Source organism: Lissotriton helveticus, chromosome 1_1 (assembly GCF_964261635.1).
Source record: "Lissotriton helveticus chromosome 1_1, aLisHel1.1, whole genome shotgun sequence".
Taxonomy (NCBI): domain Eukaryota; kingdom Metazoa; phylum Chordata; class Amphibia; order Caudata; family Salamandridae; genus Lissotriton; species Lissotriton helveticus.
In genome coordinates this window covers 218506562-218520974 of record NC_136057.1, presented here as the reverse complement: position 1 = coordinate 218520974, position 14413 = coordinate 218506562, and the positions used below count along the sequence as shown (strand labels likewise).

Here is a 14413-nt window from a genome sequence, read left to right as displayed (position 1 = left end):
AGACTTTCTTTCACTGCCATTTTGGTAAATGTTTCTGGTGATGCAGACGCAGGCATTGCTTGTTACTGTTTCAATTAGTTATAAAATAAGAGGAGGGATAAAATTGACCCAGCTGGTGTTTGAACACAAAGCCTTTGAATGCTTTTGCTACATTCGTCTAGGACTCCAAGCCGCTATCCATTGCACTAGAGATCCGACCTGATTCAACACGGTGATCAGAGATTAACAAATAAAAAGATGACCTATCAGCTGTTGACCAACTTTATCAAGTTAATCGGACACTACCTTACATTTTGAACATTGAATTGGGTAAAAGATAATCAACAAACTACATGATACAGTTTGGGTAAGTCTTCTTAACCCTTGTCAAAGAATGTAGAAGACAGATGGGTATGTAATGACTTGATTAAGACTTTTTTGAAACATCTCTAATAGGACTCCCCATTCATTGGATCCTGAAAAGAGTATGCAATTGATATACCTTTTCTTTATCCAAGCCGCCTGAACAGGGACTTGAACCCTGGGCCCTCAGATTAAAAGTCTGATGCTCTCCCGACTGAGCTATCCAGGCTCGGAGAAGATGCTCCACAAAATGACCTTATCAACATTTGGAAGTGTCCCAACTATCACTACGTTTCTTAAGATGGTTGCCGGTATTAAGTACTGAATACGCGGAATATAATAATGAATTGGTACTTCAAGCATTTGAAATCTCTTCAGTAAATTTAACCTTATTGTAAGTCCTGAAATTGCTACTATCTCATTTTTTTTGCTGACTTAGAATTCATATGTTTTTATTAACATTGTAAAATTAAGGAAGGGCCCAAAATCTTACTTCTGAGTAAATTACATTTTCATAAGTACAGCTGCCAATTTCCTCTTCTGCAAAGATTGCATAACTTGAATAGTATCTATTTAAAATAGACTTCCTTTCACTGCCCTTTTTGGTGAAGCAGAAGCATGCATGCACTGTTTATTACTCTTTTAAACAGTTATGAAATAAATAGGGATAAAACTGACTCTGGGGGGATTCGAACCCACAACCTTTGGATATCTTTTTTACATTCACCTAGAAGTCCAATGCGCTATCCATTGCGCCACAGAGCCAATACGCTCTGAAAAGGTGCAGAGATATTCTTAAATGAAATAATGTTGATCAGCTTTATAAAGTTAATTTGATACTATAACCATGGATTTATTTTGAATATTGAATTGGGGAAATTATATTCACCGTCTCAAGTTACATGATACCTTAGGTAAGTCTACGTACGACTTAAGTTTAGTCAAATGGCACATGATATATGAGGCAGATGTGCATTTCACAACTCCATGAAAGACGTTTTTGCAATTTTAGTAATGGAATATCTTATTCGTCATGCAGGGGAACACAAAAAGAGCATCCAATTACAGTAATTTTTCTTTAAAGGAAGCAACCGCCTGAACAGGGACTTGAACCCTGGCCCCTCAGATTAAAAGTCTGATGCTCTACCGACTGAGCTATCCAGGCTCTGCTATACTCTGTCTTAAAATCAGCTAAACAAATGTGGACGTACACTGACCTACACTCTGTATATTAATATGGTTACATATATTAGCAATCAAATTTGTAGAGTTTAATAACAAATTGATGTTTTAACCCCTTCCATGCTCATGACGAGCTCAGCTCGTCGTGCAGTACACTTGTCGTGTGCTTATGACGAGCTGAGCTCGTCATGAACAATGGATTTACAGATCATTCAGCACAGGAGGAAAATCTCCTGTAGCATTGAAGGTGTTAAGCATTTGAAATTTCAGCAGCACACGTAATCCATTTTAAATCCTGAAATTTGTACTATCTCATTTTCGGCTGACTTAGAAATCATGTGTCTAAAATGACATTGTGAAATCAATAAAGTGCCAAATACTATTACTACCTACTAAATTACATTTTCAGCAGTATCTTTGGGAATTTCCTCTTGGGCATAGATTATGCAATGTTTTCAAAGCAAACAGTCTCTGTTTAAGTAGACTTTCTTTCACTGCCATGTTGGTAAATGTTTCTGGTGATGCAGACGCAGGCATTGCTTGTTACTGTTTCAATTAGTTATAAAATAAGAGGAGGGATAAAATTGACCCAGCTGGTGTTTGAACACAAAGCCTTTGAATGCTTTTGCTACATTCGTCTAGGACTCCAAGCCGCTATCCATTGCACTAGAGATCCGACCTGATTCAACACGGTGATCAGAGATTCACAAATAAAAAGATGACCTATCAGCTGTTGACCAACTTTATCAAGTTAATCGGACACTACCTTACATTTTGAACATTGAATTTGGTAAAAGATAATCAACATGTCAAACTACATGATACAGTTTGGGTAAGTCTTCTTAACCCTTGTCAAAGAATGTAGAAGACAGATGGGTATGTAATGACTTGATTAAGACTTTTTTGAAACATCTCTAATAGGACTCCCCATTCATTGGATCCTGAAAAGAGTATGCAATTGATATACCTTTTCTTTAACCAAGCCGCCTGAACAGGGACTTGAACCCTGGGCCCTCAGATTAAAAGTCTGATGCTCTCCCGACTGAGCTATCCAGGCTCGGAGAGGTCGCTCCACAAAATGACCTTATCAGCATTTGGAAGTGTCCCAACTATCACTACGTTTCTTAAGATGGTTGCCGGTATTAAGTACTGAATACGCGGAATATAATAATGAATTGGTACTTCAAGCATTTGAAATCTCTTCAGTAAATTTAACCTTATTGTAAGTCCTGAAATTGCTACTATCTAATTTTTTTTGCTGACTTAGAATTCATATGTTTTTATTGACATTGTAAAATTAAGGAAGGGCCCAAAATCTTACTTCTGAGTAAATTACATTTTCATAAGTACAGCTGCCAATTTCCTCTTCTGCAAAGATTGCATAACTTGAATAGTATCTATTTAAAATAGACTTCCTTTCACTGCCCTTTTTGGTGAAGCAGAAGCATGCATGCACTGTTTATTACTCTTTTAAACAGTTATGAAATAAATAGGGATAAAACTGACTCTGGTGGGATTCGAACCCACAACCTTTGGATATCTTTTTTACATTCACCTAGAAGTCCAATGCGCTATCCATTGCGCCACAGAGCCAATACGCTCTGATAAGGTGCAGAGATATTCTGAAATGAAATAATGTTGATCAGCTTTATAAAGTTCATTTGATACTATAACCATGGATTTATTTTGAATATTGAATTGGGGAAATTATATTCACCGTCTCAAGTTACATGATACCTTAGGTAAATCTACGTACGACTTAAGTTTAGTCAAATGGCACATGATATATGAGGCAGATGTGCATTTCACAACTCCATGAAAGACGTTTTTGCAATTTTAGTAATGGAATATCTTATTCGTCATGCAGGGGAACACAAAAAGAGCATCCAATTAGAGTAATTTTTCTTTAAAGGATGCACCCGCCTGAACAGGGACTTGAACCCTGGACCCTCAGATTAAAAGTCTGATGCTCTACCGACTGAGCTATCCAGGCTCTGCTATACTCTGTCTTAAAATCAGCTAAACAAATGTGGACGTACACTGACCTACACTCTGTGTATTAATATGGTTACATATATTAGCAATCAAATTTGTAGAGTTTAATAACAAATTGATGTTTTAACCCCTTCCATGCTCATGACGAGCTCAGCTCGTCGTGCAGTACACTTGTCGTGTGCTTATGACGAGCTGAGCTAGTCATGAACAATGGATTTACAGATCATTCAGCACAGGAGGAAAATCTCCTGTAGCATTGAAGGTGTTAAGCATTTGAAATTTCAGCAGCACACGTAATCCATTTTAAATCCTGAAATTTGTACTATCTCATTTTCGGCTGACTTAGAAATCATGTGTCTAAAATGACATTGTGAAATCAATAAAGTGCCAAATACTATTACTACCTACTAAATTACATTTTCAGCAGTATCTTTGGGAATTTCCTCTTGGGCATAGATTATGCAATGTTTTCAAAGCAAACAGTCTCTGTTTAAGTAGACTTTCTTTCACTGCCATTTTGGTAAATGTTTCTGGTGATGCAGACGCAGGCATTGCTTGTTACTGTTTCAATTAGTTATAAAATAAGAGGAGGGATAAAATTGACCCAGCTGGTGTTTGAACACAAAGCCTTTGAATGCTTTTGCTACATTCGTCTAGGACTCCAAGCCGCTATCCATTGCACTAGAGATCCGACCTGATTCAACACGGTGATCAGAGATTAACAAATAAAAAGATGACCTATCAGCTGTTGACCAACTTTATCAAGTTAATCGGACACTACCTTACATTTTGAACATTGAATTGGGTAAAAGATAATCAACAAACTACATGATACAGTTTGGGTAAGTCTTCTTAACCCTTGTCAAAGAATGTAGAAGACAGATGGGTATGTAATGACTTGATTAAGACTTTTTTGAAACATCTCTAATAGGACTCCCCATTCATTGGATCCTGAAAAGAGTATGCAATTGATATACCTTTTCTTTATCCAAGCCGCCTGAACAGGGACTTGAACCCTGGGCCCTCAGATTAAAAGTCTGATGCTCTCCCGACTGAGCTATCCAGGCTCGGAGAAGATGCTCCACAAAATGACCTTATCAACATTTGGAAGTGTCCCAACTATCACTACGTTTCTTAAGATGGTTGCCGGTATTAAGTACTGAATACGCGGAATATAATAATGAATTGGTACTTCAAGCATTTGAAATCTCTTCAGTAAATTTAACCTTATTGTAAGTCCTGAAATTGCTACTATCTCATTTTTTTTGCTGACTTAGAATTCATATGTTTTTATTAACATTGTAAAATTAAGGAAGGGCCCAAAATCTTACTTCTGAGTAAATTACATTTTCATAAGTACAGCTGCCAATTTCCTCTTCTGCAAAGATTGCATAACTTGAATAGTATCTATTTAAAATAGACTTCCTTTCACTGCCCTTTTTGGTGAAGCAGAAGCATGCATGCACTGTTTATTACTCTTTTAAACAGTTATGAAATAAATAGGGATAAAACTGACTCTGGGGGGATTCGAACCCACAACCTTTGGATATCTTTTTTACATTCACCTAGAAGTCCAATGCGCTATCCATTGCGCCACAGAGCCAATACGCTCTGAAAAGGTGCAGAGATATTCTTAAATGAAATAATGTTGATCAGCTTTATAAAGTTAATTTGATACTATAACCATGGATTTATTTTGAATATTGAATTGGGGAAATTATATTCACCGTCTCAAGTTACATGATACCTTAGGTAAGTCTACGTACGACTTAAGTTTAGTCAAATGGCACATGATATATGAGGCAGATGTGCATTTCACAACTCCATGAAAGACGTTTTTGCAATTTTAGTAATGGAATATCTTATTCGTCATGCAGGGGAACACAAAAAGAGCATCCAATTACAGTAATTTTTCTTTAAAGGAAGCAACCGCCTGAACAGGGACTTGAACCCTGGCCCCTCAGATTAAAAGTCTGATGCTCTACCGACTGAGCTATCCAGGCTCTGCTATACTCTGTCTTAAAATCAGCTAAACAAATGTGGACGTACACTGACCTACACTCTGTATATTAATATGGTTACATATATTAGCAATCAAATTTGTAGAGTTTAATAACAAATTGATGTTTTAACCCCTTCCATGCTCATGACGAGCTCAGCTCGTCGTGCAGTACACTTGTCGTGTGCTTATGACGAGCTGAGCTCGTCATGAACAATGGATTTACAGATCATTCAGCACAGGAGGAAAATCTCCTGTAGCATTGAAGGTGTTAAGCATTTGAAATTTCAGCAGCACACGTAATCCATTTTAAATCCTGAAATTTGTACTATCTCATTTTCGGCTGACTTAGAAATCATGTGTCTAAAATGACATTGTGAAATCAATAAAGTGCCAAATACTATTACTACCTACTAAATTACATTTTCAGCAGTATCTTTGGGAATTTCCTCTTGGGCATAGATTATGCAATGTTTTCAAAGCAAACAGTCTCTGTTTAAGTAGACTTTCTTTCACTGCCATGTTGGTAAATGTTTCTGGTGATGCAGACGCAGGCATTGCTTGTTACTGTTTCAATTAGTTATAAAATAAGAGGAGGGATAAAATTGACCCAGCTGGTGTTTGAACACAAAGCCTTTGAATGCTTTTGCTACATTCGTCTAGGACTCCAAGCCGCTATCCATTGCACTAGAGATCCGACCTGATTCAACACGGTGATCAGAGATTCACAAATAAAAAGATGACCTATCAGCTGTTGACCAACTTTATCAAGTTAATCGGACACTACCTTACATTTTGAACATTGAATTTGGTAAAAGATAATCAACATGTCAAACTACATGATACAGTTTGGGTAAGTCTTCTTAACCCTTGTCAAAGAATGTAGAAGACAGATGGGTATGTAATGACTTGATTAAGACTTTTTTGAAACATCTCTAATAGGACTCCCCATTCATTGGATCCTGAAAAGAGTATGCAATTGATATACCTTTTCTTTAACCAAGCCGCCTGAACAGGGACTTGAACCCTGGGCCCTCAGATTAAAAGTCTGATGCTCTCCCGACTGAGCTATCCAGGCTCGGAGAGGTCGCTCCACAAAATGACCTTATCAGCATTTGGAAGTGTCCCAACTATCACCACGTTTCTTAAGATGGTTGCCGGTATTAAGTACTGAATACGCGGAATATAATAATGAATTGGTACTTCAAGCATTTGAAATCTCTTCAGTAAATTTAACCTTATTGTAAGTCCTGAAATTGCTACTATCTAATTTTTTTTGCTGACTTAGAATTCATATGTTTTTATTGACATTGTAAAATTAAGGAAGGGCCCAAAATCTTACTTCTGAGTAAATTACATTTTCATAAGTACAGCTGCCAATTTCCTCTTCTGCAAAGATTGCATAACTTGAATAGTATCTATTTAAAATAGACTTCCTTTCACTGCCCTTTTTGGTGAAGCAGAAGCATGCATGCACTGTTTATTACTCTTTTAAACAGTTATGAAATAAATAGGGATAAAACTGACTCTGGTGGGATTCGAACCCACAACCTTTGGATATCTTTTTTACATTCACCTAGAAGTCCAATGCGCTATCCATTGCGCCACAGAGCCAATACGCTCTGATAAGGTGCAGAGATATTCTGAAATGAAATAATGTTGATCAGCTTTATAAAGTTCATTTGATACTATAACCATGGATTTATTTTGAATATTGAATTGGGGAAATTATATTCACCGTCTCAAGTTACATGATACCTTAGGTAAATCTACGTACGACTTAAGTTTAGTCAAATGGCACATGATATATGAGGCAGATGTGCATTTCACAACTCCATGAAAGACGTTTTTGCAATTTTAGTAATGGAATATCTTATTCGTCATGCAGGGGAACACAAAAAGAGCATCCAATTAGAGTAATTTTTCTTTAAAGGATGCACCCGCCTGAACAGGGACTTGAACCCTGGACCCTCAGATTAAAAGTCTGATGCTCTACCGACTGAGCTATCCAGGCTCTGCTATACTCTGTCTTAAAATCAGCTAAACAAATGTGGACGTACACTGACCTACACTCTGTGTATTAATATGGTTACATATATTAGCAATCAAATTTGTAGAGTTTAATAACAAATTGATGTTTTAACCCCTTCCATGCTCATGACGAGCTCAGCTCGTCGTGCAGTACACTTGTCGTGTGCTTATGACGAGCTGAGCTAGTCATGAACAATGGATTTACAGATCATTCAGCACAGGAGGAAAATCTCCTGTAGCATTGAAGGTGTTAAGCATTTGAAATTTCAGCAGCACACGTAATCCATTTTAAATCCTGAAATTTGTACTATCTCATTTTCGGCTGACTTAGAAATCATGTGTCTAAAATGACATTGTGAAATCAATAAAGTGCCAAATACTATTACTACCTACTAAATTACATTTTCAGCAGTATCTTTGGGAATTTCCTCTTGGGCATAGATTATGCAATGTTTTCAAAGCAAACAGTCTCTGTTTAAGTAGACTTTCTTTCACTGCCATTTTGGTAAATGTTTCTGGTGATGCAGACGCAGGCATTGCTTGTTACTGTTTCAATTAGTTATAAAATAAGAGGAGGGATAAAATTGACCCAGCTGGTGTTTGAACACAAAGCCTTTGAATGCTTTTGCTACATTCGTCTAGGACTCCAAGCCGCTATCCATTGCACTAGAGATCCGACCTGATTCAACACGGTGATCAGAGATTAACAAATAAAAAGATGACCTATCAGCTGTTGACCAACTTTATCAAGTTAATCGGACACTACCTTACATTTTGAACATTGAATTGGGTAAAAGATAATCAACAAACTACATGATACAGTTTGGGTAAGTCTTCTTAACCCTTGTCAAAGAATGTAGAAGACAGATGGGTATGTAATGACTTGATTAAGACTTTTTTGAAACATCTCTAATAGGACTCCCCATTCATTGGATCCTGAAAAGAGTATGCAATTGATATACCTTTTCTTTATCCAAGCCGCCTGAACAGGGACTTGAACCCTGGGCCCTCAGATTAAAAGTCTGATGCTCTCCCGACTGAGCTATCCAGGCTCGGAGAAGATGCTCCACAAAATGACCTTATCAACATTTGGAAGTGTCCCAACTATCACTACGTTTCTTAAGATGGTTGCCGGTATTAAGTACTGAATACGCGGAATATAATAATGAATTGGTACTTCAAGCATTTGAAATCTCTTCAGTAAATTTAACCTTATTGTAAGTCCTGAAATTGCTACTATCTCATTTTTTTTGCTGACTTAGAATTCATATGTTTTTATTAACATTGTAAAATTAAGGAAGGGCCCAAAATCTTACTTCTGAGTAAATTACATTTTCATAAGTACAGCTGCCAATTTCCTCTTCTGCAAAGATTGCATAACTTGAATAGTATCTATTTAAAATAGACTTCCTTTCACTGCCCTTTTTGGTGAAGCAGAAGCATGCATGCACTGTTTATTACTCTTTTAAACAGTTATGAAATAAATAGGGATAAAACTGACTCTGGGGGGATTCGAACCCACAACCTTTGGATATCTTTTTTACATTCACCTAGAAGTCCAATGCGCTATCCATTGCGCCACAGAGCCAATACGCTCTGAAAAGGTGCAGAGATATTCTTAAATGAAATAATGTTGATCAGCTTTATAAAGTTAATTTGATACTATAACCATGGATTTATTTTGAATATTGAATTGGGGAAATTATATTCACCGTCTCAAGTTACATGATACCTTAGGTAAGTCTACGTACGACTTAAGTTTAGTCAAATGGCACATGATATATGAGGCAGATGTGCATTTCACAACTCCATGAAAGACGTTTTTGCAATTTTAGTAATGGAATATCTTATTCGTCATGCAGGGGAACACAAAAAGAGCATCCAATTACAGTAATTTTTCTTTAAAGGAAGCAACCGCCTGAACAGGGACTTGAACCCTGGCCCCTCAGATTAAAAGTCTGATGCTCTACCGACTGAGCTATCCAGGCTCTGCTATACTCTGTCTTAAAATCAGCTAAACAAATGTGGACGTACACTGACCTACACTCTGTATATTAATATGGTTACATATATTAGCAATCAAATTTGTAGAGTTTAATAACAAATTGATGTTTTAACCCCTTCCATGCTCATGACGAGCTCAGCTCGTCGTGCAGTACACTTGTCGTGTGCTTATGACGAGCTGAGCTCGTCATGAACAATGGATTTACAGATCATTCAGCACAGGAGGAAAATCTCCTGTAGCATTGAAGGTGTTAAGCATTTGAAATTTCAGCAGCACACGTAATCCATTTTAAATCCTGAAATTTGTACTATCTCATTTTCGGCTGACTTAGAAATCATGTGTCTAAAATGACATTGTGAAATCAATAAAGTGCCAAATACTATTACTACCTACTAAATTACATTTTCAGCAGTATCTTTGGGAATTTCCTCTTGGGCATAGATTATGCAATGTTTTCAAAGCAAACAGTCTCTGTTTAAGTAGACTTTCTTTCACTGCCATGTTGGTAAATGTTTCTGGTGATGCAGACGCAGGCATTGCTTGTTACTGTTTCAATTAGTTATAAAATAAGAGGAGGGATAAAATTGACCCAGCTGGTGTTTGAACACAAAGCCTTTGAATGCTTTTGCTACATTCGTCTAGGACTCCAAGCCGCTATCCATTGCACTAGAGATCCGACCTGATTCAACACGGTGATCAGAGATTCACAAATAAAAAGATGACCTATCAGCTGTTGACCAACTTTATCAAGTTAATCGGACACTACCTTACATTTTGAACATTGAATTTGGTAAAAGATAATCAACATGTCAAACTACATGATACAGTTTGGGTAAGTCTTCTTAACCCTTGTCAAAGAATGTAGAAGACAGATGGGTATGTAATGACTTGATTAAGACTTTTTTGAAACATCTCTAATAGGACTCCCCATTCATTGGATCCTGAAAAGAGTATGCAATTGATATACCTTTTCTTTAACCAAGCCGCCTGAACAGGGACTTGAACCCTGGGCCCTCAGATTAAAAGTCTGATGCTCTCCCGACTGAGCTATCCAGGCTCGGAGAGGTCGCTCCACAAAATGACCTTATCAGCATTTGGAAGTGTCCCAACTATCACCACGTTTCTTAAGATGGTTGCCGGTATTAAGTACTGAATACGCGGAATATAATAATGAATTGGTACTTCAAGCATTTGAAATCTCTTCAGTAAATTTAACCTTATTGTAAGTCCTGAAATTGCTACTATCTAATTTTTTTTGCTGACTTAGAATTCATATGTTTTTATTGACATTGTAAAATTAAGGAAGGGCCCAAAATCTTACTTCTGAGTAAATTACATTTTCATAAGTACAGCTGCCAATTTCCTCTTCTGCAAAGATTGCATAACTTGAATAGTATCTATTTAAAATAGACTTCCTTTCACTGCCCTTTTTGGTGAAGCAGAAGCATGCATGCACTGTTTATTACTCTTTTAAACAGTTATGAAATAAATAGGGATAAAACTGACTCTGGTGGGATTCGAACCCACAACCTTTGGATATCTTTTTTACATTCACCTAGAAGTCCAATGCGCTATCCATTGCGCCACAGAGCCAATACGCTCTGATAAGGTGCAGAGATATTCTGAAATGAAATAATGTTGATCAGCTTTATAAAGTTCATTTGATACTATAACCATGGATTTATTTTGAATATTGAATTGGGGAAATTATATTCACCGTCTCAAGTTACATGATACCTTAGGTAAATCTACGTACGACTTAAGTTTAGTCAAATGGCACATGATATATGAGGCAGATGTGCATTTCACAACTCCATGAAAGACGTTTTTGCAATTTTAGTAATGGAATATCTTATTCGTCATGCAGGGGAACACAAAAAGAGCATCCAATTAGAGTAATTTTTCTTTAAAGGATGCACCCGCCTGAACAGGGACTTGAACCCTGGACCCTCAGATTAAAAGTCTGATGCTCTACCGACTGAGCTATCCAGGCTCTGCTATACTCTGTCTTAAAATCAGCTAAACAAATGTGGACGTACACTGACCTACACTCTGTGTATTAATATGGTTACATATATTAGCAATCAAATTTGTAGAGTTTAATAACAAATTGATGTTTTAACCCCTTCCATGCTCATGACGAGCTCAGCTCGTCGTGCAGTACACTTGTCGTGTGCTTATGACGAGCTGAGCTAGTCATGAACAATGGATTTACAGATCATTCAGCACAGGAGGAAAATCTCCTGTAGCATTGAAGGTGTTAAGCATTTGAAATTTCAGCAGCACACGTAATCCATTTTAAATCCTGAAATTTGTACTATCTCATTTTCGGCTGACTTAGAAATCATGTGTCTAAAATGACATTGTGAAATCAATAAAGTGCCAAATACTATTACTACCTACTAAATTACATTTTCAGCAGTATCTTTGGGAATTTCCTCTTGGGCATAGATTATGCAATGTTTTCAAAGCAAACAGTCTCTGTTTAAGTAGACTTTCTTTCACTGCCATTTTGGTAAATGTTTCTGGTGATGCAGACGCAGGCATTGCTTGTTACTGTTTCAATTAGTTATAAAATAAGAGGAGGGATAAAATTGACCCAGCTGGTGTTTGAACACAAAGCCTTTGAATGCTTTTGCTACATTCGTCTAGGACTCCAAGCCGCTATCCATTGCACTAGAGATCCGACCTGATTCAACACGGTGATCAGAGATTAACAAATAAAAAGATGACCTATCAGCTGTTGACCAACTTTATCAAGTTAATCGGACACTACCTTACATTTTGAACATTGAATTGGGTAAAAGATAATCAACAAACTACATGATACAGTTTGGGTAAGTCTTCTTAACCCTTGTCAAAGAATGTAGAAGACAGATGGGTATGTAATGACTTGATTAAGACTTTTTTGAAACATCTCTAATAGGACTCCCCATTCATTGGATCCTGAAAAGAGTATGCAATTGATATACCTTTTCTTTATCCAAGCCGCCTGAACAGGGACTTGAACCCTGGGCCCTCAGATTAAAAGTCTGATGCTCTCCCGACTGAGCTATCCAGGCTCGGAGAAGATGCTCCACAAAATGACCTTATCAACATTTGGAAGTGTCCCAACTATCACTACGTTTCTTAAGATGGTTGCCGGTATTAAGTACTGAATACGCGGAATATAATAATGAATTGGTACTTCAAGCATTTGAAATCTCTTCAGTAAATTTAACCTTATTGTAAGTCCTGAAATTGCTACTATCTCATTTTTTTTGCTGACTTAGAATTCATATGTTTTTATTAACATTGTAAAATTAAGGAAGGGCCCAAAATCTTACTTCTGAGTAAATTACATTTTCATAAGTACAGCTGCCAATTTCCTCTTCTGCAAAGATTGCATAACTTGAATAGTATCTATTTAAAATAGACTTCCTTTCACTGCCCTTTTTGGTGAAGCAGAAGCATGCATGCACTGTTTATTACTCTTTTAAACAGTTATGAAATAAATAGGGATAAAACTGACTCTGGGGGGATTCGAACCCACAACCTTTGGATATCTTTTTTACATTCACCTAGAAGTCCAATGCGCTATCCATTGCGCCACAGAGCCAATACGCTCTGAAAAGGTGCAGAGATATTCTTAAATGAAATAATGTTGATCAGCTTTATAAAGTTAATTTGATACTATAACCATGGATTTATTTTGAATATTGAATTGGGGAAATTATATTCACCGTCTCAAGTTACATGATACCTTAGGTAAGTCTACGTACGACTTAAGTTTAGTCAAATGGCACATGATATATGAGGCAGATGTGCATTTCACAACTCCATGAAAGACGTTTTTGCAATTTTAGTAATGGAATATCTTATTCGTCATGCAGGGGAACACAAAAAGAGCATCCAATTACAGTAATTTTTCTTTAAAGGAAGCAACCGCCTGAACAGGGACTTGAACCCTGGCCCCTCAGATTAAAAGTCTGATGCTCTACCGACTGAGCTATCCAGGCTCTGCTATACTCTGTCTTAAAATCAGCTAAACAAATGTGGACGTACACTGACCTACACTCTGTATATTAATATGGTTACATATATTAGCAATCAAATTTGTAGAGTTTAATAACAAATTGATGTTTTAACCCCTTCCATGCTCATGACGAGCTCAGCTCGTCGTGCAGTACACTTGTCGTGTGCTTATGACGAGCTGAGCTCGTCATGAACAATGGATTTACAGATCATTCAGCACAGGAGGAAAATCTCCTGTAGCATTGAAGGTGTTAAGCATTTGAAATTTCAGCAGCACACGTAATCCATTTTAAATCCTGAAATTTGTACTATCTCATTTTCGGCTGACTTAGAAATCATGTGTCTAAAATGACATTGTGAAATCAATAAAGTGCCAAATACTATTACTACCTACTAAATTACATTTTCAGCAGTATCTTTGGGAATTTCCTCTTGGACATAGATTATGCAATGTTTTCAAAGCAAACAGTCTCTGTTTAAGTAGACTTTCTTTCACTGCCATGTTGGTAAATGTTTCTGGTGATGCAGACGCAGGCATTGCTTGTTACTGTTTCAATTAGTTATAATATATATAGGAGGGATAAAATTTAATATTATCTTCGTCTCACTGTTTCAATTAGTTATAAAACTAAGAGGAGGGTAGGACTCCAAGCCGCTATCCATTGCACTAGAGATCCGACCTGATTCAACACGGTGATCAGAGATTCACAAATAAAAAGATGACCTATCAGCTGTTGACCAACTTTATCAAGTTAATCGGACACTACCTTACATTTTGAACATTGAATTTGGTAAAAGATAATCAACATGTCAAACTACATGATACAGTTTGGGTAAGTCTTCTT

At 37.0% G+C, this 14413-nt stretch overlaps 14 non-coding genes across 14 annotated transcripts; all 14 read right to left on the bottom strand.

Moving 5' to 3' along the window:
* Positions 1 to 1016: 1016 nt before the first annotated feature.
* TRNAR-UCU (transfer RNA arginine (anticodon UCU)) lies at positions 1017 to 1107 on the bottom strand. The gene is given in 2 exon segments: positions 1017 to 1052; positions 1071 to 1107. It is a non-coding gene; the product is annotated as a tRNA-Arg (tRNA).
* A 327-nt stretch (positions 1108 to 1434) lies between these two features.
* On the bottom strand, positions 1435 to 1507 carry TRNAK-UUU (transfer RNA lysine (anticodon UUU)). The gene has a single exon. It is a non-coding gene; the product is annotated as a tRNA-Lys (tRNA).
* A 1519-nt stretch (positions 1508 to 3026) lies between these two features.
* TRNAR-UCU (transfer RNA arginine (anticodon UCU)) lies at positions 3027 to 3117 on the bottom strand. The gene is given in 2 exon segments: positions 3027 to 3062; positions 3081 to 3117. It is a non-coding gene; the product is annotated as a tRNA-Arg (tRNA).
* A 327-nt stretch (positions 3118 to 3444) lies between these two features.
* Positions 3445 to 3517, bottom strand: TRNAK-UUU (transfer RNA lysine (anticodon UUU)). Its single transcript has one exon. It is a non-coding gene; the product is annotated as a tRNA-Lys (tRNA).
* A 1514-nt stretch (positions 3518 to 5031) lies between these two features.
* TRNAR-UCU (transfer RNA arginine (anticodon UCU)) lies at positions 5032 to 5122 on the bottom strand. The gene is given in 2 exon segments: positions 5032 to 5067; positions 5086 to 5122. It is a non-coding gene; the product is annotated as a tRNA-Arg (tRNA).
* Positions 5123 to 5449: 327 nt separating this feature from the next.
* TRNAK-UUU (transfer RNA lysine (anticodon UUU)) lies at positions 5450 to 5522 on the bottom strand. Its single transcript has one exon. It is a non-coding gene; the product is annotated as a tRNA-Lys (tRNA).
* A 1519-nt stretch (positions 5523 to 7041) lies between these two features.
* TRNAR-UCU (transfer RNA arginine (anticodon UCU)) lies at positions 7042 to 7132 on the bottom strand. The gene is given in 2 exon segments: positions 7042 to 7077; positions 7096 to 7132. It is a non-coding gene; the product is annotated as a tRNA-Arg (tRNA).
* A 327-nt stretch (positions 7133 to 7459) lies between these two features.
* Positions 7460 to 7532, bottom strand: TRNAK-UUU (transfer RNA lysine (anticodon UUU)). Its single transcript has one exon. It is a non-coding gene; the product is annotated as a tRNA-Lys (tRNA).
* A 1514-nt stretch (positions 7533 to 9046) lies between these two features.
* TRNAR-UCU (transfer RNA arginine (anticodon UCU)) lies at positions 9047 to 9137 on the bottom strand. The gene is given in 2 exon segments: positions 9047 to 9082; positions 9101 to 9137. It is a non-coding gene; the product is annotated as a tRNA-Arg (tRNA).
* Positions 9138 to 9464: 327 nt separating this feature from the next.
* On the bottom strand, positions 9465 to 9537 carry TRNAK-UUU (transfer RNA lysine (anticodon UUU)). Its single transcript has one exon. It is a non-coding gene; the product is annotated as a tRNA-Lys (tRNA).
* A 1519-nt stretch (positions 9538 to 11056) lies between these two features.
* Positions 11057 to 11147, bottom strand: TRNAR-UCU (transfer RNA arginine (anticodon UCU)). Its single transcript is given in 2 exon segments — positions 11057 to 11092; positions 11111 to 11147. It is a non-coding gene; the product is annotated as a tRNA-Arg (tRNA).
* Positions 11148 to 11474: 327 nt separating this feature from the next.
* On the bottom strand, positions 11475 to 11547 carry TRNAK-UUU (transfer RNA lysine (anticodon UUU)). The gene has a single exon. It is a non-coding gene; the product is annotated as a tRNA-Lys (tRNA).
* A 1514-nt stretch (positions 11548 to 13061) lies between these two features.
* TRNAR-UCU (transfer RNA arginine (anticodon UCU)) lies at positions 13062 to 13152 on the bottom strand. Its single transcript is given in 2 exon segments — positions 13062 to 13097; positions 13116 to 13152. It is a non-coding gene; the product is annotated as a tRNA-Arg (tRNA).
* Positions 13153 to 13479: 327 nt separating this feature from the next.
* TRNAK-UUU (transfer RNA lysine (anticodon UUU)) lies at positions 13480 to 13552 on the bottom strand. Its single transcript has one exon. It is a non-coding gene; the product is annotated as a tRNA-Lys (tRNA).
* Positions 13553 to 14413: the final 861 nt, after the last annotated feature.